Genomic DNA, 21,534 nt, shown 5'->3' on the forward strand with positions numbered 1-21,534 from the left:
GGGAAAAGGGAAGAATCTTTTTGAAACTTCTGAGCACCTTAATTTCTCATAATTTTGCTCACTTTGTAACAATGCTTCAAGTGTCTTAAAATATAACTTTTATAGATATGGGAGAATTCGAGTAGCACAGTAGCACAGTGAACAGTGTGTTGGATTTAAGAGCCAGGAAGACCTGAGTTTAAATCCTGGCACTGACTAATTATATCACTCTAAGTAAAGCTTTCACAGTCTCAGGTTTATCATGTGCCAAATGAGGATAATGATAGCAACTACCTCAATAAGATATTGTAAGGATTAAAGAAACAACTTAGATAACGTTTTCAGCAAAACTTAAAGCATTATATAAATGCTGGTTATTATTATTTTGCATTTCGACTTCTTCCCCAAATCATTTTGCGGATTTGTTCTGTGAAGTTTTAATTCAGTCAAAGGGCCCCACTTGAGGACCTAGAGGGCCAAATGTAGCCTTAAAACCATAGGTTCCACCCCCCCTGCTCTGTACCCACATATCATCAGCCTACCTATGGATTTAGATAACTGTGTTGCTGCTGGGGCAGAAGACAAAGTAAGAAGTCTGGGCAAAATCAGAGGAAAAAATAATACAAGTAATTAGAACAAATACAAATTGTGTGAGTTGAAAATTATTTTTTAACAGATTTTATGAAGACATACATAATAGTTTGGGAAAGAAGATACTGAAAACAACTAAGGGAAACAGAAGGCATTCCTCTTCTTGAATTTTCTCCTCTAGTGGTAGGTGTACTGCATTCCATCATGACCCTCTTCAGTTCCTATTAACATATATACTTAGGGCATTTTGCCTGACATCCATCTAAATCCTTCTGCTTGTTCTATCATCTGCAATGGGGACAACAGTTGATTTCCACACATTTTCTGATAAACTTACTTGGACAATGAATTACTCTCTTATTTATCTTTGCTACAGGTAAAAATTTATTTTTTTCTGTTTTACATAATTGCACATATATAACATATTTTATTGCTTACTGTCTCAGGGAGGGGGGAAAGAATAAGGGGAGTGAAGGATAGAATTTGAAACTCAAAACTTTAAATGAAAATGTTTTAAAAATTGAAAAAAATGTCATCTAGTTTTCTGAATTTCTCACTTTCTATGCTGGTATTTCTGCAAGCTCTGCATAAAATCATGGCATCTCAAAAGGGAATGGGACCCCATTCATCTAGTTCAGCTTTTGCCCAAAGCACGAGTCTACTTCCCAAAATTTCTCAAAAATTTCCCCCAGTTATTGCCTCTTCTGAGAGGAAATTGTTAATTGGTTTAGACCAGAATAGTACAATGGATTTGAGTTTAGGAAGAGCTGAGTTTGAATACTGTCTTGAGGATTTCCTAATTCTGTAACACTAAGAGAGGCATTTAATCTCTGTCAGCTCCAGCTTTATTATTCTTAAAACTGGAATAATAATAGTGCCTACTTTATAGGGTGTTGTGAGGATCAAATAAGATAATTTATGTAAAGTGCTTTGGAAACCTTAAAGAAAGACATAAATGCTTTCTAGCTATTATTAACTAACAAAATGGCTAATGAATAACTTAATTTCAGTATTCTGGTTAAAAATTAATAAAAGGAGGGAATATATTTATTTAAGATGATGAAATAACATTTCAGAGTCAAGAAAATTGATTTTTGAGCCTGAAACTCAAATGCCAAATTTCTAAGAATCCCAAGACTAATTTTAGGCCATAATTGCTGAAGAATGATGCTTCTAGTTTGTTTGTGTTTTTTTTTAATTGAAATATGTCTTGTCAGCATTAATCACTGCATTGGTATGAAACATCTATGTCATTTTTTTAAAATCAAGCAAAAAATAGATGAACTTCAAACCCATTTCTATGTATTCAATGTTAAGATCTTGCCATGCTTATTTATAATTAATTTTAGCAATGACATGTTTACTTTTTAAAATATTGTACTTATAATCTCTTTTTATGCATGAATGGGATTTTGGAAGTATGACTTGGGTCTTTATAAATAGTAGATTGGTGACTGACTGAATGTGTGATTTAATTTGTATAGGGAATTCCCTGGTGAGGAAACTTACTTTCCCAATTCAAGTTGGCATTTCCTTTGTAATTTATAGTCTTAGTCATCATTTAGACACTGAGAAATTAGGTGACTTGTCCAGGGTCAAATAGCCTGCATATGTTTCAGAGGCAGAACTTGAAGCCAATTCTTTCTGACTGGCTTTGGTTCTCTAGGCATTGTAAAATAACAACAACAATAAGTAATAATAATAACAATAATAATGAAATGAAAAACTGTTTTTTCTCTGTTCCCCTTCTCTCCATGTTCTCATTGCAACTATGTAGGTTTTTGTATTGCTACTCTTAAAATCAGTAAATAATCTTGAAATCACCTTTTCATAGGTTATTCCTCTTAGCCAAAGATAATATATCAGTTCTACATTAACTTAAAAATAGTTTTAATGCACCTTAATGTAATTCCTCCAAGTCTATTGGAATTTCACTAAGCCTAGTGAAAAGCAAAATAAAGTAATGAATAACTAACTAACTGAAAAATTGGATGGGTGGATAGATAGATAGAAAAAGTAAAACAAAATAGTTTATTGGGTCTTACAATCAGGATGTGGTGAGGATATAATTGATAAAGTGATGTTTATGTATCACCTTAATGTTTGCAATGTCTTCAAATTTATATTACCTTAATGTTTGTAAATTTGTATCACCTTAATGTTTGCAAAATGGGTTTATTTGGTGCTTACACAAACCTGTGTATTAAATGCTACAATTATTAACGCTCCATTTTATTAATACAAAATAAGGCTGAGGAAATTTAAGTGGTATTAACCAGGGTCATACAACTTGTAGCTAAATTTCTGAAGTGTGGTTCCATCCTACATTTTCCTAGTCACAAAACCAAACTGTATCTACTATATCAGACTACCTTACACATCATCAGGATGATAAACTAACATCCTGGCTGACAACATTTTTTTTGTTTAGTTTTCAACTAGATCATATGGTATCATTTGCATAATATTTTTGAAAAATTCACAATAAATCATTAGATTGAATACTGGCAGGGAGGGAAAAACTCAAAATCTAAAACACTATTCCCAAAGAGTACACACATACACACTTATGCATACATGGGAATATATACATGTATGTATGTATGTATAGAGGTACAGATATAAATAGATGCACACATATCTATATGTCTATACATATAGATATGTATGTATATATACATAAATATATACCTTTAAATACATGCACATACATTTTATACTATTAGTTACAAAAGTCTATCATAAGAATATGATTTTATTTCTTTTAACTAGACTAATTCTAATTCCCCAATCTAATAAAAATGAATCACTTGAATACTCATCCAATCAACAGTAATGACCTTGGGTCAGTATCACTACTGGGGTTTCATTGTTTTCCCCATAATGGGTTCAAATTGAGAAAAGCATAGATTCCCCTGGTGGACTTAGTAACTATAATTTAAACTAACTTATACATAGGCTAAAATAGATCTCTCAGTGAATTCTGAAGAAGTAAAGTTTCTTTTCTTCAAAAACGCTTCTGACTTGGCCTCTAATTGGTTCCTACATACTTCTTGCAGTCTCTGCATATAATGAGGCATCTGTGAACACTTTGTTTGATCTCCCTAAATGGAATCAGTCATACTGTGTCAGCTCCACTAATTCCCACTTCACCATCTTGAGGTTTGTTCTTGCTTTTTTCATTAGTGTGAACATTGTCCAAAACATTTATTTGATTTCTTATAGAGATAGATGAAATTAGCTTTGTATCTTTCATCTAAACTCCAAGTGGTCACCAGCAGAAAGCAAAGTATTCATTGGAATTGTTCCCTTCTGTGACAACTTATTCAAAGAAGACTTTGAATGTTATGGTAAAGAGGGATGTTATATATTTCCACATATAAAATTTATTTAAAATTTAAAATATGTTAATTAGATTTTACATCCATATATGACATTTTTTTCTTGATATTAGGGTAATTGTCCTCCCTTCCTTAATGTAGTTTAAAGTCTAAGAATTGGATTAAAAACTCTAAGAGAATTGTCTGAGAGCAATTAAAGCTTAAAATCCTTACCCATGTGTCAGAGGCAGATAGAGGGTGAAAAAATAAAACCCCCCCAAAAAAATCTCTGCCTTTGATGATCATGCACTTGGTTGAAGAAAAATAAAAGATGGAGAGACATAAATAATATATAAAGTTTATGGAAAGGGTGGGATTTTACTTATTGGAGAGCCAAATCCATTCTATAACACAATAAAGTGATTTATTGTGGGATTTTTGATATATTTTAAAACTGTGATACACAAATTGAATTGAAAATTATTACTCTTTGAAACCTCGCTTTCAGGCCCTTAGGGTTTCATTTAGCCTACTCAGATATGCTTATTGTGTGACTAGGTAAGTTGTTAAGGAAAATGTAAGTTCTTCTTTTAAAAATAATTTGCTATGTCCACATCACTAAAAAGAGGAATTTATTACTTGTTTCTTTTCAGAAACTTCAAGTATCATGTTTTCCTTGAAAAAGAAATTGTTGGGGTGGCTGGGTGGTGCAGTATAAAGCCAAGCACAAGCGCTGCTGTGAACAGGTTCAAGGTTCTGATTGCACAGTATAGTGAATTTTCTATTCAGCAGTGCATTAGAGTAAATCATTCACAGAAATCAAGGTACTGTATTCACAATGACATAATAAATTATCACTAGAGTTGCCACATAGTTTTCAACATAGTGGTCACATAGGTTTTTTAATTTTTTTAAAATTAATTTGTTTGTTTACTTTTAGTTTACAAGATTCAATTCCACAATTCCTTGAGTTCCACATTTTGTCCCCTTCCCTTTCCACCCCCCCATGGTGGCATATAGTCATATAGGATCTGTAAATACTTTCACATTATACATTAGTCAGGTTATACAGATTGTATCAGATGGAATGAAAAATGGTAAAGAGGACATAAGACCAAACAAGAAAAGGAAAAAGAACAGGTATTTTGCTTCCATCTGGATATAAAATCAGTTCTTTTTAGTTCTTTCTCTGGATGCACACATTTCTCTCCATCATGAGTCTTTTGGGATTGACTTATGTCAATGCATTGTTGAGAAGAGTCCAGTCAATCAAAGTTGGTCCTCACACACATGTTGTGTCTGTAATTGTGTACAAATTTCTCCTGGATCTACTCTTCTCACTCAGCATCAGTTTCTATAAGCCTCTCTAGGTAAATATGACGTCCATCTGCTCCTCGTTTCTTACAGTAGCACAATAGTATTGCATAACATGCATATATCACAATTTGTTCAGCCATTCCCCAATTGATGGGCACCCACTTAATTGCCAATTCTTTGCTACCACAAAAAGAGCTGCTATAAACATTTTTGTATGTATGGGTCTTCCTCCCACTTCTATGATCTCTTTGGAATACACTAGGAGTGTTATTGCTGGGTCAAAGAATATGAAATTATTTATAGCCCTTTGGGCATAATTCCAGATTGCTCTCCAGAAAGGCTGGATCAGTTCACAACTCCACCCGCAATACATCAGCGTTCCAATTTGCCCACATCCTCTCCAGCATTTGTCATTTTCCTGTTTTGTCACCTTAGCCAATCTGACTGGTGAAATCTGGTACCTCAGAGTTGTTCTGATTTGCATTTCTCTAAACAATACTGATTTAGAGCATTTCTTCATGTGCTTAGAGATAGCTTTAATTCCTTTCTTTGAAAACTGCCTGTTCATATGCTTTGACTATTTATCAATTGGGGAATGACTTGTATTCTAATAAATTTGACCCAAATCTCTGTATATTTAAGAAATGAGTCCTCTGTCAGAGACATAGGTTGTAAAGATTCTTTCCCAATTTCCCACCTCTCTATTAATCTTGGTCACATTTGCTTTGTTTGTACCAAAGCTTTTGAAATTCATGTAGTCAAAATTATCCATTTTAAATTTTATAATGTTCTCTAATTCTTGTTTAGTCATAAAGTCTTTCCCTCTCCACAAATATGACAGGTAAACTATTCTTTGTTTTCCAAGACTGCTTACAGTATCAACCTTTATACCTAGATAATGCACCCATTTAGACATGATTTTGGCACATGGTGTTAGATAATGGTCTATGCCCAGTTTCTGCCATACTATATTCCAGTTTTCCCAGCAGATTGAATAAGAGGGGTGATAGTGGACACTCTTGTTTCTGCCTTGATCTCATGGGAAATGCTTCTAGCTTCTCCCCATTACATATAATACCTGCTGATGGCTTTAAATAGATGCTACATATTATTTTAAGGAAGGCTATTCCTATACTTTCTAATGTTTTTAATAGGAATGGATGTTGTATTTTGTCAAAAGCCTTTTCTGCATCAATTGAGATGATCATGTGGTTTCTGCTAGTTTTATTGTGGATATGATCAATTATACTGATGGTTTTCCTAATATTAAACCATCCTTGCATTCCTGGAATAAATCCTACATGATCAAAGTATATTATACTTCAGGTATGTTGCTGTAGTCTTTTTGCTAATATTTTATTTAAAATTTTTGCGTCTATATTCATGAGGGAGATTGTTCTATAATTTTCTTTCTCTGTTTTATCTCTTCCTGATTTAGGTATCAGTACCATATTTGTGTCATAAAAAGAATTTTGTAGCACTTCTTCACTAATTTCCCCAAATAGTTTCATAGAGTATTGGAATCAGTTTTTCTTTAAATGTTTGATAGAATTCACTAGTAAATCCATCTGGCCCTGGAGATTTTTTCCTAGGGAGTTGTAATGGGGATGTAAATTTGAAGATCTTCCCTGCCCCTAGGCTAAAGTGCACCTGGAGCCTGGGGTGGGAAGCTTGTTTTTCAGTAGATACTTCTTGATTGGCCAGTGAGTCAATAAGGTTGTTACATTCTCTGAGCCAGGAGAAGGCTATATAAGCCCTGATGTGTAATTTTATTTTGGGGATCACTTGAGAAGTGTTCTGTGATTTGATGTGGATTCTGGGAAGCTGTTGTCCCAGAGCCCCCCGGCTTTGAAAAACCCAGATGTTGAAACCCAGATGTTGATTGGGTATGGATGTAATGGTTGCACAGTTTGGAAATCTGTCTACTTGATCTGTTTTTGTCTTGATAATTCTGCCTGTATACTTTGAAGTTCAGGGTGCTGACCTTTTCACCCTGAACAAGGTAAACGATATATGTTTGACTGATTAAAGTAAGCTTGTTAACCCATTTTGAGTTGCTTTCCTTTATCAAAGCAGATCCAAGAACCTGTGTGAGCAGCCACCCTGGGGATGCTGGGGTGCTTGCTGCTACAGGAGTTGACTGATGGATTGTTCAATTTCTTTTTCTGAGATGGAGTAATTTAAGTAACTTACTTCCTCTTCAGTTAATCTGGGCAACTTGTATTTTTGTAAATATTCATCCATTTCCCTAAGATGGACAAATTTATGTGCACACAATTGGGAAAAATAATTCCTAATTATTGTTTTGATTTCCTCTTCATTGGAGGTAGATTCACCCTTTTCATATTTGATACTCATACTTTGGTGTTCTTCTTTCTTTTTTTATCATATTGGCTAAGGGTCTATCAATTTTGTTGTTGTTTTTTTTTCATAAAACCAGCTCCTGGTTTTATTTATTAATTCAATAGTTTTCTTAATTTCAATTTTATTAATCTCTCCTTTGGTTTTCAATATTTCTAATTTAGTCTTTAATTGGGGATTTGAATTTCTTCTTTTTCTAGGTTTTTTAAATTGCATGCCCGATTCGTTGACCTCCCTTTTCTCTAATTTAATCATGTATGCACTCAGGGATATAAAATTTCCCCTAAGAACTACCTTTAATGCATCCCATAAATTTTGGTAGGTTGTCTCATTATTATCATTCTCTTGAATGCAATTACTGATTGTTTCTATAATTTCTTGTTTGACCCACTCATTCTTTAATTTCCAATTAATTTTTAGTCTGTCTTTCTATGGCCCTTTATTGCATATAATTTTTATTGCATCATGATCTCAGAAGGATACATTTAATATTTCTGCCTTACTGCATAGAATTGTGAGTTTTTTATGCCCTAGAACATGGTCAGTTTTTGAGTATGTGCCATGAACTGCTGAGAAGAAAGTATATTCCTTTTTATCCCCATTCAGTTTTCTCCAGAGATCTATCATACCTATCCTCTCTAAAATCCTGTTCATCTTCTTAACTTCTTTCTTGTTTATTTTGAGGTTGGATTTATCAAGTTCAGATAGGGAGAGTTTAAGGTCTCCCACTAGTATAGTTTTGCAATCTATTTCTTCCTCTAATTCCTTTACCTTCTCCTCTAGGAATCTGGATGCTATACCACTTGGTGCATATATGTTGAGTAATGATATTGCTTCATTATCAGTGGTGCCTTTTAACAGCATATAGTTTCCTTCCTTATCACTTTTAATTAGGTCAATTTTTGCTTTTGCTTTATATGAAATAAGGATTGTTACCCCTGCTTTTTTTTTTTTACTTTAGCTGAGGCATGACATATTTTACTCGAGCCTTTTACCTTACCCTGTGTGTATCCCTCTGTTTAAGATGCCTTTCTTGTAAACAGCATATTGTAGGATTATGATTTCTAATCCATTCTGCTATCCATCTCTGTTTTATGGGAGAGTTCATTCCATTCACATTTACAGTTATGATTGTTATCTGTTTCTTTCCCTCCATCTTATTCCCTACCCTGTTAATGCTTATATCTCTCCCTTCCCCCCCTTAATAGTTTTCCTTTTGACCACCACCTCCCTCAGTATTCCCTTATCAGCTCCCCTCCTTTCCTCCCCAGTCCCCTTACTTCTTCCCTCCCTACTAACCACCCCCCCCCATTTCATATCCCTTTCCCCTCCTACTGCCTGTAGGTTATTTTTATACTTAATGAAGTATGTTATTTCTTTTTCACACCAAGAGTGACAGGAACAAATCTCATGCAAAACTCCTCTCCCTCCCCTCTTTCCCTCTAAAATGATACTTTTTGTGTTTCTTCTCCATAGAATCCTATGATTTACTGGTTGTTATTCCCTCTTTGCACCAGAACCAATGAGGGAAAAGTTCATATGATTCTCATCTCCCTCCCTTCTTTTCCTCTGCTATACTGTTTTTATGCGTCTTTTTGTGGCATAATTTATCCTTTTCCACTTCATTCATTCCTCTTCTTCCATTGCAGTCCCTTTGTAGCCCTTAATAAGATTTTTTTATTGTCATTTTGTGTATTTTGTACTCATACCCTCTACTTGTCTATAACCAGTTTGCTCTTGTCAAATAGCATTGTGTGTGTGCGTTTTCCTTGTTTACCTTTCTATGTCGCTCTTTCATCTCATAATTGGAGATTGAATTTTCCATTGAGTTCTGGATTTTTCATCAGGAAGGTTTAGAACGCAGTTATATTGTTGAATGACCATCTCTTTGCCTGGGAGAATATTCTCAGTCTCACTGGGTATTTGATCCTTGGTTGTAACCGAAGCTCTTTTGCCTTGCAGAAAATTGAATTCTACTGCCCTCTGATCTTTCAATGTAGAGGCTGCAAAATCCTGTGTGATCCTCACTGTGGTTCCTCGATATTTGAATTGTTTCTTTCTGAACACTTGAAGTATTTTCTCTTTTACCTGGTAGTTCTTGATTTGGCCACAGCATTTTGAGGACTTTTTAATTTGAGATCTCTTTCAGCAGGTGTCTGACGGTCGATTCTCTCGATTTCTCTTTTACCCTCAGGTTCTAGTATTTCAGGGCAATTTTCCTTAATGAGCTCTTGGAGAATGTTGTCCAGGATTATTTTTTCATCATGATTTTCTTGTAGGCCTATGATTCTCAGATTGTCTCTCCTGGATCTGTTTTCCAGGTCAGTTATTTTTCCTATGAGGTATTTTACCTTTTTTTCTAATTTTTCATTCTTGTTGTTTTGCTTGACTCATTCTTGGTTCCTCATAGAGTTATTTGTTTCAATTTGGTTGTTTCCAGTTTTTGGCAAATCATTTTCCTTGGTTAATTTTTGGAGCTCCTTTTCCATATCATACACTTTTCTTTTTAGAGAGATGTTTTCTTCATTTTAATGTTTTTCTAATTCTGCAATTTTGGTTTTGAGAGATTTATTCATTCTGTCTTCTATCTCGCTCATTTCGTTTTCAAAGTTCCTGTTGATCTCATCTAGGAGAGCTTTCTGTGCTTGGGACCCATTCCCTGTTGATGTTTCAGCTGTGTGTGTGGAGTCCATATTGTCTCCCTCTGAGTTTGGTTCCTCCCTCTGAGGATACTAGGACTCCAGAGTCTTTGTAGTCTGCTTTCTACCCATTTTGAGGCAGGGCTCTAGCCATGCCCTTTCTCTAGGGATCCTAAGCCTTTACTATAGAGGGTTTTGCCCTAGGGCAATAGTTACTATGTTTTCAGGGGTGGGGGGGTGGGGTCAGAGTGGTGCTGGAGCAGGCAATGTTCCCTATGTCATTCTGGTCTTTGGAGGTCCTGATAGGGGCTTTTTTTTTTATTTCTGGGCTATGAAGTGGTAGCCCCAGGGGTATTAGCTGTCCAGGACAGGGGCCCCTGCATTTGGTTCTTACCTTGCTCTTTCCAGTCCCAGCCCTTTGGTGATACACCTGGTAGTGGCCCTTGTAATTGGTGGGACGACTTGCCCTCTCAGTTCATCAGGCCTCTTCCAGGCCTGTGTCTGTATCTGCTGGTCACATAGTTTTAAAGAAAATACATCCATTTAGTAATTCAATCATTTAGTAAGTCCTTAATTCAATCATCCTTAAGGAGGCTTTCCTCCTTTAGGGATACAAAGTATAAAGGTAAGTTTTACACCCCTAGGACACAGTAAATCATAATCTTCTCAGTCAGCATCAGGTACTCAAGAAGAGATGTTTTCATCTTGACTGGAGGCTGGCCCTCAGCTTCCATGTTTCCTTTTCCATGGTCTCAGCTCCTACCCAAATCTATCAAGCTGCTACCTGGTTTCAAAGGCAGATAGCTCCCAGTTCCTTGTCTAGTTCCTTGTTCAGTTTCCATTCCATATTGAAGCTCATAATGTCCATTCCACCTCAAGTCCTTCACATTTCCGGTTTCTGGGAAGACAAAGCTTAACAGAGCTAAAAGAACATTCATGCACATTGCTAGCACCATCATCAATTCATTATCTGCCTGTGAAATCAACACAGACCCACCAACAATGTCTGAGAATTCAATACAAATCATCAGTGTAGAGATCAACACAGACCCACAAACAAGGTCCAAGAGGTCAATACAAATTATCCCTAAAGCGCCAAGACCTCCAAAACTCTACTCCAGTACTTCTGTTAACAGACAACCAGAAAATCCTCTTTCAGGGCTTCCAGTAAGGTCTCAGGGCTTCTGTTAAAAGTGTCACAAATCAACATTAACAGAGACAAAACAGAAAACATAGAGTGCTAGATACCACAAGTTTTTTCCTTCTCCTCCACAATAGCTCCCTTCTCAGTTCTGTTGTCTCCAGCCTGGGCCTCTCATTATATATGGTAATTAGCTCCTCCCCAGGAATTCACAAATTCTAGGACTCACGAGTTGTGGGGTTTATATGCTCTGTTTCTTAACAGACTTGATGCAAGGCCCAAAAGAAACTTGACCTGAAACAAGATGTTAATTCAATAGGTTAAACAAGGTATGAACTACTTCTGTGCTTGCCATTTGTGATAGTAATGGCAATTAAAGATTCCCCTGTATTGGCTTGGTTTTCAAATTGATTGTGTTAAAACCCAGAGTTTGTTAATCCCACCTGTGGGATGGGCTTGTTGATGTGAAAAGAAAGTCCTGAATTGGGAGGAGCTGGTGATGTAGATTTGGAGAGACACTAGAGAGAGGCGGAAGTTTTTTTTGGAAGCAGCACCTCGTGGAGAGAGAGAGAGACTAAGAGGATTGCTGGTGGCCGCTTTGAATTGCCCTGGACTTTTGAGACCTGTCCCCTGAGCTGCCAAGGACTGAGGAGACATGGCTGTTTTGCTGGTACTTTGTCTGTCTGTTTTGATGTTATTTTGCCAGATTTGTCCACTGGTGAAAGACTGTCCTGTTGAAGAAGTCCTGGAACCTGGCATTTGGTTAAGAAGGCCTGAGACTGTCCTGCAGACAGAGAGTGAATACTGTCCACTGGTGAGGGACAGTACTGTTGTTGCAGGGGTCTGGAGACTGTCCTGCAGACAGAATGAATACTGTCCACTGGTGAAGGACAGTCCTGTTGTTGCAGGGGTCTGGGAACCTTTCTGTTGGTTCAGAAGCCCTGAAGAAGGATTTTCTTGTTGGATGTTTACAGAAATCCTGGGAGAGGGCTTTGCTAATGTGTTCAGGGGTTCTAGGACTGTTCTACAGACAGAGGATAAATTCATGAAGGGACTGGCAATGTATCTTATGGCCTTGCTAAGCCTTGTCTCCCCAGGAACTAAGATTGCTGAGAACTTGCCTTGTGTCAAGATGAAGAAAAGACCTCCATTTGGGTATTAAGTGCTGTGTTTAAACTTGATGTAACTCTGGGGTAGATTCAATTGTGATCCAGGGGTGGGGAACTTTTGACCTTATTGTGCTCTGTGATTGACAAGTGAAGGTACTTTACCTATGTTTGGAAACTAATCTCCATTTGAGAAGAGGGGTTTTGTGGTGGACCAAATGAAGGTATAGCCTAGGGGTGGAGAAGTATTTAGAACAGAGACTTTGTAATTGATTGAATGATTGGAAGATCCTGGGGTGGGGTAGTACTTGGAGATTGTTTAATCACACTTAGTAAATGCTGTATTTTGAATGATGTCATGTTTTGATCTTCTCTGTTCTTGGTTTGTCACTAAATAAAATAGAGAGCACCTATGCTGGTGTTTTGAACCTGGGAAGTTGCCTTCTTTTGGCATTACATTACACCATTACAGGCAGTGAATAGAGCACAGTCCTGGAATCAAGAGGACCTGAGTTCAAATCCTCTCAGATACTTAACACTTACTAGCCCAGATACTTAACACTTACTAGCATGTGACCTTGGGCAAGTCACTTAACCCCAATTGCCCTGCCTTCTACCCTCCAAAAAGGGGGGAAAAATGAGAAAGAAATTATTGTGTGAATAAATATCCAATTTTCAAAGATGTTGTAGATACATGGAAACAGAATGTTTTTTTGGTAGCCTACTAAACAGGGGAAAAATTCTTAACAAAAAATTTAGAAATGATGATCAAATGAATTATAAGTTTTCTTTAGATAAGTGAAGCCTTCAGTTGTATACTCAGAACTTTATAAGTTTTCTTATCTTTGGGGATCAAGAATCTATTTGCCCTTCAAGTAATTGTGAATCTTAATTTCTATGTTAATTTAGTATATAAAGTACTTAGATTGGCTTCTCTGGAGGAGAACTTTGTAACTGTATGATTGATTGATTTTATAGCAGTTTTCTCCAGAGAAATCCAATACGTTATTCAGTTTAAAAACTTTAAAGGCTTATGCTTAATGAGAAAATCCCATTAAAAGAAAAAATTATTTAAAGACTTATTCAATAATGTAGTCTGTTCATGGGGAAAAATGCGTAGAAAGTACAATGGGGTCAGAATAGAGAATGTCTCAACTTCAAATCAATTCAATGCTGAATAGAAAAACAAATAATAGTGGATGCAAAAAGCATACATTGATTTTACTTTTGTCTAGAACAACTTATAGTTTTGGCCATATCTCTTTAATTCCCTACTTAACTTTACTAATATTTGTAAAGAGAAGTAATCTTACCTAAGAAATGGACTATTCAATAACTCTCTCTTGTGTAAATCTCATGAAGCTTGTAGAGGAGATCATTTTAATATGAAAACTACATATCCAAGAATACACCAGTTACAATATCATTTAAAGAGTATTGCATTAGAAGTCTGGTGCCCTGGGAGACAATCTTAAATCTACCAGTAACTTTCTCTGTCTTCTTGGTCAATCCACATCACCTCTCTCTGAAAGGTGAAAGACTTAAGAAGCACTTGCCCTACAATCTCTTCTCTCTCCAAGATTCTATGATAATGAAGAAATAAGAGCTCAAATTGAACAGTCTTATAGGGGAAAAAAAAGCATGACTTCTCTTCTACATAAAACTATTCCTTTTACATGAAAGTATATTTCCTTCTCCTATAAATCAAATCCTATTGTAGGTATATTGTAAATATGGCAAACAGTTTAATAAAAGTAGAATATTTATATGAATGTCTATATAGATGATCACCCTTGAATTATTTTTGTACAAATCTATGGGTTTATATTTTACTATATTATGACACATTGATTTGCATATGAACAAACACAATCACTTCATCTTTAAAAAACAAACCCTATTCCTGTAAATTGTCTTTATTTTAAAAATCAGCATGATTATTTCAAACCATTCTTGAATGTTAGCATTTATATTTCAGTTTAGAATATAGGTACTTTATTAATTAAATTTTAAATATTCATCTGAATTTCTTTTATTTGAATCATAGTGGATATTCACATTGATTGGTAATTACATTTCACACACACAATTCTGTATAGATTTAAACTTCTAAAATGTATTCACAAATCATTCAAAAGTTAACAAAGCTTCTGTTTCAGAGAGTAATGTCAGCCCTTCAGAATTTATTCAATATTGTCTTTATTCTACTTTTTTTTCTGGCAATTTTACTTTAAAGTTTTCTATGACATTATTGCCTAGCTTTGGTGACATTAGCATTCCTTTTATTCCACAGAGACCAAAGGAAGTTGGGAGAGAAATACTATTAATTAAAAGATTTATTCTCTCAATACCAGAGCTGGTAATGGATATAAACACAGCCATAGAAGGGTGCAGAATATTCAGATTGAGACATTTACTTTGCAGCAATTTTGGTAATGCTATTAATTCACTGCCCAACTTCCCCATCACTGGCCAAAATGCTACTGTTTGCTGAAAACCCATTTTTACAATCTTGAACTTAATTTGGATAATTCTCATTTGTCAACTTCCACAATAACTCAAAGTTGCAATATTCCACGAATTTGAACTTGATATGTCTATAGTCATTATTATAGTTGACACATACATCACTTTACAACTGAATTGCTGGTCTCTCACTGCACCACTAGGCTTCCATAATTAAATTTCTTCTTCTTTGTAAATGTCATGATGACACCAAGAATCTATAAAGAGTCCTGGTTGCCTTTCTTGTATAGCCCCTAGCAGAGATAAAGTTTACATGAGATCATTAAGTGACAAGTTGTCTGGGTCTTCCAACGACAGAAATAAAATTAGTCCTGTAGTACAGGTTGTGATTGCTACATGCTCTAAATCAGGGTCCAGGAGAGCCAATTTATATTCAGTTGCAGGGGCTAGAGACTCATATAAGGTTCAATGATAAGCTTTATATTTACCCTCAGAAATCTGGACCATGAACTTTTGCAATAAGTGAAGGTTTCAATATTAACATAAGGCCTATGGAAGGAGAGCTTAATTAAAAACTTACCTAGAAAGAGTGAGTGAACAGAGGCAAATAAGATCAAAGGAAGGTTTGAGAGGAAAGATGAGATGACTTGCTCATAGGCAAGAGTCATGTAAATTTTACTTTGGTGTTTAAACCATAAGGTAATATAATTTTGTGCATTATTTAGCTACCCCACCCCTCTATCCTTCATGTTTGATAGAACACAACTATTAGTTGAATAGGCTCCCTTCTTTATTCTCATGAATGAAGATAGATGTATTATATATGAAAATATTTAGGATTGCATTTGGAACTTCGTCTCAGCATTGTGGAGCTACATCCATCTTTTTAATTCTACTTCATTCTGTTCCCCTTGAATAAAATGCCAATTTCTCTCTGTCAGACCAATTTTAATTTTCTCTTCCAAGAATCTGATCCTCTGAAGTTTTTGTAGCTTGCCTTTCAGTTCACTTTGCTTTATATTGATCTTTCCTTGACTATGGCAAAAAGGGACTCATGCTGTTGGCTAACTAAACAAGTTGAGCACACTTCCAGGGGTTCCATGTAGAAGTAACAAAACACTCAAGTTTGGAGAAATTCTAGGCTCAGTATCACCATAGAGACCCTTGCACATATATAGAAGAAAAAAAAGAATAGGGGAAATGAGCCTAGGGGAAATATTGTACTCTGCCTTCACATTGACTAGGCGATGATCTTGTTAACTTAGAAATTTAAGATGTACTAAATTTCCTGGTTGATAGCCTCTTCATTAGGAATTAAGAGACACATTGAGAACAAAGCAGGCACACTAAGTAGGTACAAAATGATACCAACCAACTCTTTGAGCCCAGAAGAAAATTATATACATCTAAGTGAAAATTCCTGATTCCACAAAGGGAGAAAAAAATTTTCCAGTACCCAAGAGCTACAAATTCACTGCTTGGTCACACATTTTCTCTACTCTACATAGTCTCCACAATATTATTATCTCTGATGCACTCTCTCTCCCTAGATGGAATATTTATTAGTATGCCCCAGGTTTTCAAAATGGTTACTTATATACTAGATTCCCCCATATATTGATTACTAAATATTCTTTCTAAAAGGTAATTAAGTCTGTCTAATAATCAGTAGAAATACACTGGTGAGAGGTCATGACCAGAAGTATTAGAAAATTTGAACCCCTCAGTATGACCCTTGGTACAATGAGGGGAGAAGTATTTAACTCCCCTTTTAAGACCCAAGTAGGCCAGTAGGAAATCCATTCCTAGCCTCAGAAGCGTTCACTTAATAATTGCTTGATGAAGCACTCCTTGAATTAACTTTACTTAAAGATAAGACATCATTTCTCCCTATTTCCTTCTTTATTATAGCTTTAAAAGTTGGCCTTTCCCCTTTGACAAAGTCAAATTTTCCATATATGCTTTTGGTACCATTACCTCTAGACTTCCCTGTACTTCTGTTCCCATTAGGTTCCACTTTCTCTGTTATCTTCAATCTCTTTCTTTTCACTATTTCCTTCCCTGCTGTCTACAACCACATCCCCCCATCCTTTAAAACCTTCATGTGGTATTATCATTCATATTAGCTTTTTCTGATCTTTCTCCTTTTAGTGGTTAAACTCCTTGAGAAAGTCATTTCTACAAAACACTTCCACTTCCTCACTATAAAGCCAAGCACTAGCACCTTTCCAGAGGACTGCTGCCATGAACAGCTTTCAAGGTTCTGATTACACAGTCAATTAAACTATTTATTTAGTAACAAATTAAGGCAAAACATTAGCAGAAAATCAAAGTACAGCATTCACAATGTTATGCCACAGCAACTTATCACTAAAATGGCCACATGGTTTTCACAAAGTAGTCTCATAGTTTTAAACAAAGATAACATTCATTTAATAAGTCCTTCATTTAGTAAGTCTTTAATTCAGTCATCCTTAAGGAGGCTTGTCTCCTTAGTGGACACAATGTACAAAGGTCAAAGTCCTCCACCCCTATGTCACATTGTCTTAATCTCTTCAATCAAAAAGTCCTCTTTCTTCTTAATTGGAGAAGTCCTTAACTCAGTCATCTAAATATAAAAGTCACTCCTAGGTCACAGTAAATCATAATCTTTTCAGCCAAGAAGAGGTACCCAAGAAGAGGTCTTTTCATCTTGACTTGAGCCTGGCTCTCAGATTCCATGGTTCCTCTTCCATGGTCCCAGCTCCTGCCTGAATCCACCCAACTGCCACCTGGATTCAAAGGCAGGTAGCTTTCAGCTCCTTGTACAGCTCTTCATCCGGTTCCTCATCTAGTTCCTTGTCCAATTCCCATTCCATACTGAAGTTCACAGTGTCCAGTCCGCCTCAAGTTTTTCACAGTTCCTGTTTCTGGGAAGACAAAGCTTAGCAAAGCCACAATAACATTCATTCACATTGCTGACACCATCATCAATTTACTATCTGCCAGTGAAATCAGCACAGACCAACGAATAAGGTCTGAGAACTCAACACACATCACAAACAAAAATCAACCCAGAAAGAAGAGACAGAGTGCCATCACCACAAATGTTCCCTTTTCAAAATCTGCCACTATAAGTGCTCTCTCAGTTCTGCTCTATCCCAGCCAGGGCTTCTCCTTTTATATGCTCATTAAGGTTCTCCCTGTTCCACACCTTCCTGTTGCATCAGCAACAGGCATTCACAAGTTTTGGGGTTCATGAGTTCTGTTTCTTAAGGAAGATTTGATATAATCAGGGAAAGGCTCAAAGATGCTGAAGTCAAACAAGGTGGTAAATACGTCTTTGCTTGCTATTACAATAAAATGAAATTCAAACAAACTCCACGTGTGCAACTCAGAACATATTTTCTTTTCCCCTCTAAACAAACAAACATACTCCTTCTGAAGTTTCCTGTTACTGTTGAGGGAATTACTTTTCTCCAAGTTACTCAGATTCATAACTTTGTTATAATCCTATACTCCTCCTTATCACTAACCCTACAGAAGCTAATCAATGACAAACCATATTGCTTCCTTGACAGCGCCTTTCAAATATATTCCCTGTTCTCACAACCACAACTCTAGTTCCAGTCTTACATTATCTCTTGCCCAGAATAATAGTATTCTGGTTGGTCTGATGCCTGAAGTATCTCTGTGTTCCAATCCATACTGCCCTCATCCAACTAAATTATTTTTCAAAAGCATGGATCTGATGACATCATTCTGTTCCTCCATGAGCTAAAGTGGCTTCCTATTACCTCCATGATCTAATATAAATTTGACTATTTGGCATATAATGCCAAATCATTCTGCTGCATACATATCCAGTGTTCTCACTACATATTTTCCTCAACACATCCAAATCTAGCTATACTGGCCTATCAGTAGTTTCTCCAACATGAAACTCTTTCTTCCATCTCTGTGCCTTTGCACTGGATGAATCACAATCTATGAATTCTCAGTCCCTCACTTCTACTTCTTGGATTCCTTATCTTTTTTTAAAACAGATGAATTCAGAGCTCTTTCTTGGTCCCCATCACCTGCAACTGCCTTTCTCTCAAAGATTACCTTATATCTACTCTGCATATATATCACATATATCTAGTTATTTAATTGTCTCTCCCACCAAAATTATTTTCCTTCAAGTCCCATACTATTTATACCTTTGTTTGTACTTCTGACCTGAAGATAGCAAATGTTTGCTAAATTCTGGCTGATTGACAACCAATGCAGATTCCAAACCAAATACTATTTTAAACAATAATTTAACATAACATTATACTATGATTCATGCACACACATATACACATGCATATATACACATTTTATATATGTGCACATATATATATATGCACACTATACATATATTATGACTTTTAAAGACTGAAATTCAAAAGACAAGTTTGAAAGTATTTTACAAAACTGAATTTATATGAAAAAAAAAATCATGGAATAACCTCTGAACTTGGAGTAAGAAGGACTTGAGTTTAAAACTCTCCTTTGATACTTATTAGCAGTGGCCAAGGTTGAGTCACATGCCATATCTATGTTTTAGTTTTTCTTATCTGCAAAATAAGAATAATAAGTTGTGTAGTGATTACCTTACAGGGTAATTACAGGACTCAAAATAATTCATGAAAAAAAAAACAAACCTCTCAAATGAAGTGTTTTTTAGACCTGATATTGTGATTTAGATAATTATATAACTCTGCTTCTACCTAGGTCTCAGGTGCTTTCCTGATGAACATTCCCGTGGCTCAAAGTGATGAATATTGGAGATATAGGAAGGAATAGCATAGGTCCTGATTTTTTAAGAGATCTCTGAACTTATGACACTGGATAAGTGGAGAAGAGACTTCAGATTTAGAAAGACTTCAGGAAGTAATGGAGAAGGAGATCAAGAGAGAAAGTAATCTTTTTTTTTTTTTAATTAAGCAATCAGGGTTAAGTAACTTGCTCAAGGTTACACGGCCAGTTATTTCTGGGTGTGGTGCTGAGTGTCTGAGCCCGGGATTCGATCTCCAGGTAGAAAATAATCTTTTGAATGATGCATGAACAATTTCTTTGAAGGAACATATATCTGAAGAAGGGGGCTCATAGAAATATTTGACTTCTTATACCTGCAACACTAGTGACTACTAAGATAGGACTAGCCCAACCACTGGCAGAGAGATGATTCTGTGCAATTAATAGCTCATTTACTCTTGTGTGTCCGTTCTAATGTAATCTGTGTTTATAATCTCCAATTTTTTTCTTGCTTCCTTTGATAACATATTCTAATAATTCATTCTTTTCTTTTGTATAACCAGTGTTTAGTAAAGGAGTAAGTTTAGTTTTATCCTCTCCTTAAGAAAAACCAGCGAAAATGGCTTTTGTTTAGAATGTTTAAAAGACATTAGTGTCACATCCTTCATTTGTTCAGTTTTTTGGCAGGTTGATATAATCTTAGTCAATATGCCTTTTGGATACCGGAGAGTGAAGTGGCAATGGCATAGCCATGGTGAGACAGGTCACTGCTTGTCCCGCCTGCAAACTCCATAAGTTATAAAAGAATACTTGCTTGATTCCTGGTCAGATATTTACCTATCCATGCCAACATCCAGCTGTTTTATTTTAAATGCATTTTCATAGCTATCATATAATGATTTGGGAAATTAACTCCAGAGTCATGACGACATTTATTTATAGTTTTAGAATTTGCATTCAGATTAAGACTTATATCAGCACTAGTATCAGTATTATTATGAAACATTCACCCTTTTCCTCCTTAAGTCTGTTTATATTTAAAATGTAAAAAATAAAAATAATAAAAAAGTCTGGTATGACATAGTCAGAATACTTTTATAATTATAGACTCAGAGGTGTGTAAATAGCACAGATTTATTATCCTGCAATAATCATGTATCTTATTAATAAGACAAATTATTTCTATAAATATCTCTTATCTGGTTAGATAAGTTGATTACAAACTACAATACAAGTTCCAAGTATTTCCCTCTTAAGGTAAATGTGAAGCCTTTCTCTCTTTCCATTCCTGATAGTATGACACAATGCACACTTTTCATCTTTAGCAGAGTGAGTGGAGGCAAGGTAGATTGAAATATTCCTTATATGACCAAATTGTTCATAAACAGCTCCACGGGAAGGCCTCCAATAAAATCTCCCTCTATAATTCTCTAAGTTTAACATTGTTAAACAAACATTATTATTTAAATTATTCATGGAACAAGCACATTTATGTCTGGCAAATTTAAATAGATGTATATTTGCTTTTTTGGCCCAATTCTCTGCCACATTCCCACACCTTTTGGATTGCTAATGCTGAGGCAAACCAGGCATTGTGGGAATGCTCTGAAGCCTTGACCAACCTTACACACAACTTTGCAAAAAGTCAGAGATGCAGTGGGATTATGGAGAAGTTGCTATGGATACAATACTGACAACATGAATCTTGTCAAACAAGACAAACTGCAATAGACCTTAAATAAATTTGTAGACAAGACAATCAGCCAGTTTAGAAAAAGAATAGGAGAGAAACTAAGCTATTCTTTGATATCTGAAAAAGAATTACTTTTCTACATCTCTAACATTTCTTA

At 35.7% G+C, this 21,534-nt stretch overlaps 1 long non-coding RNA gene across 1 annotated transcript in view; it reads left to right on the plus strand.

The window, feature by feature from the left end:
* The first annotated feature begins 653 nt into the window (after positions 1 to 653).
* The window catches only part of LOC138171835 (uncharacterized), a 33,772-nt gene continuing 12,891 nt past the window's right edge, over positions 654 to 21,534 (plus strand). Inside the window, exon 1 of the long non-coding RNA XR_011170975.1 lies at positions 654 to 753. This is a non-coding gene — a long non-coding RNA (uncharacterized lncRNA). The remainder of the gene's footprint in view (positions 754 to 21,534) is intronic.

Source organism: Petaurus breviceps, unplaced genomic scaffold (assembly GCF_028583685.1).
Source record: "Petaurus breviceps papuanus isolate PSGF00001 unplaced genomic scaffold, PetGlider_PUasm1.0 47, whole genome shotgun sequence".
Taxonomy (NCBI): domain Eukaryota; kingdom Metazoa; phylum Chordata; class Mammalia; order Diprotodontia; family Petauridae; genus Petaurus; species Petaurus breviceps.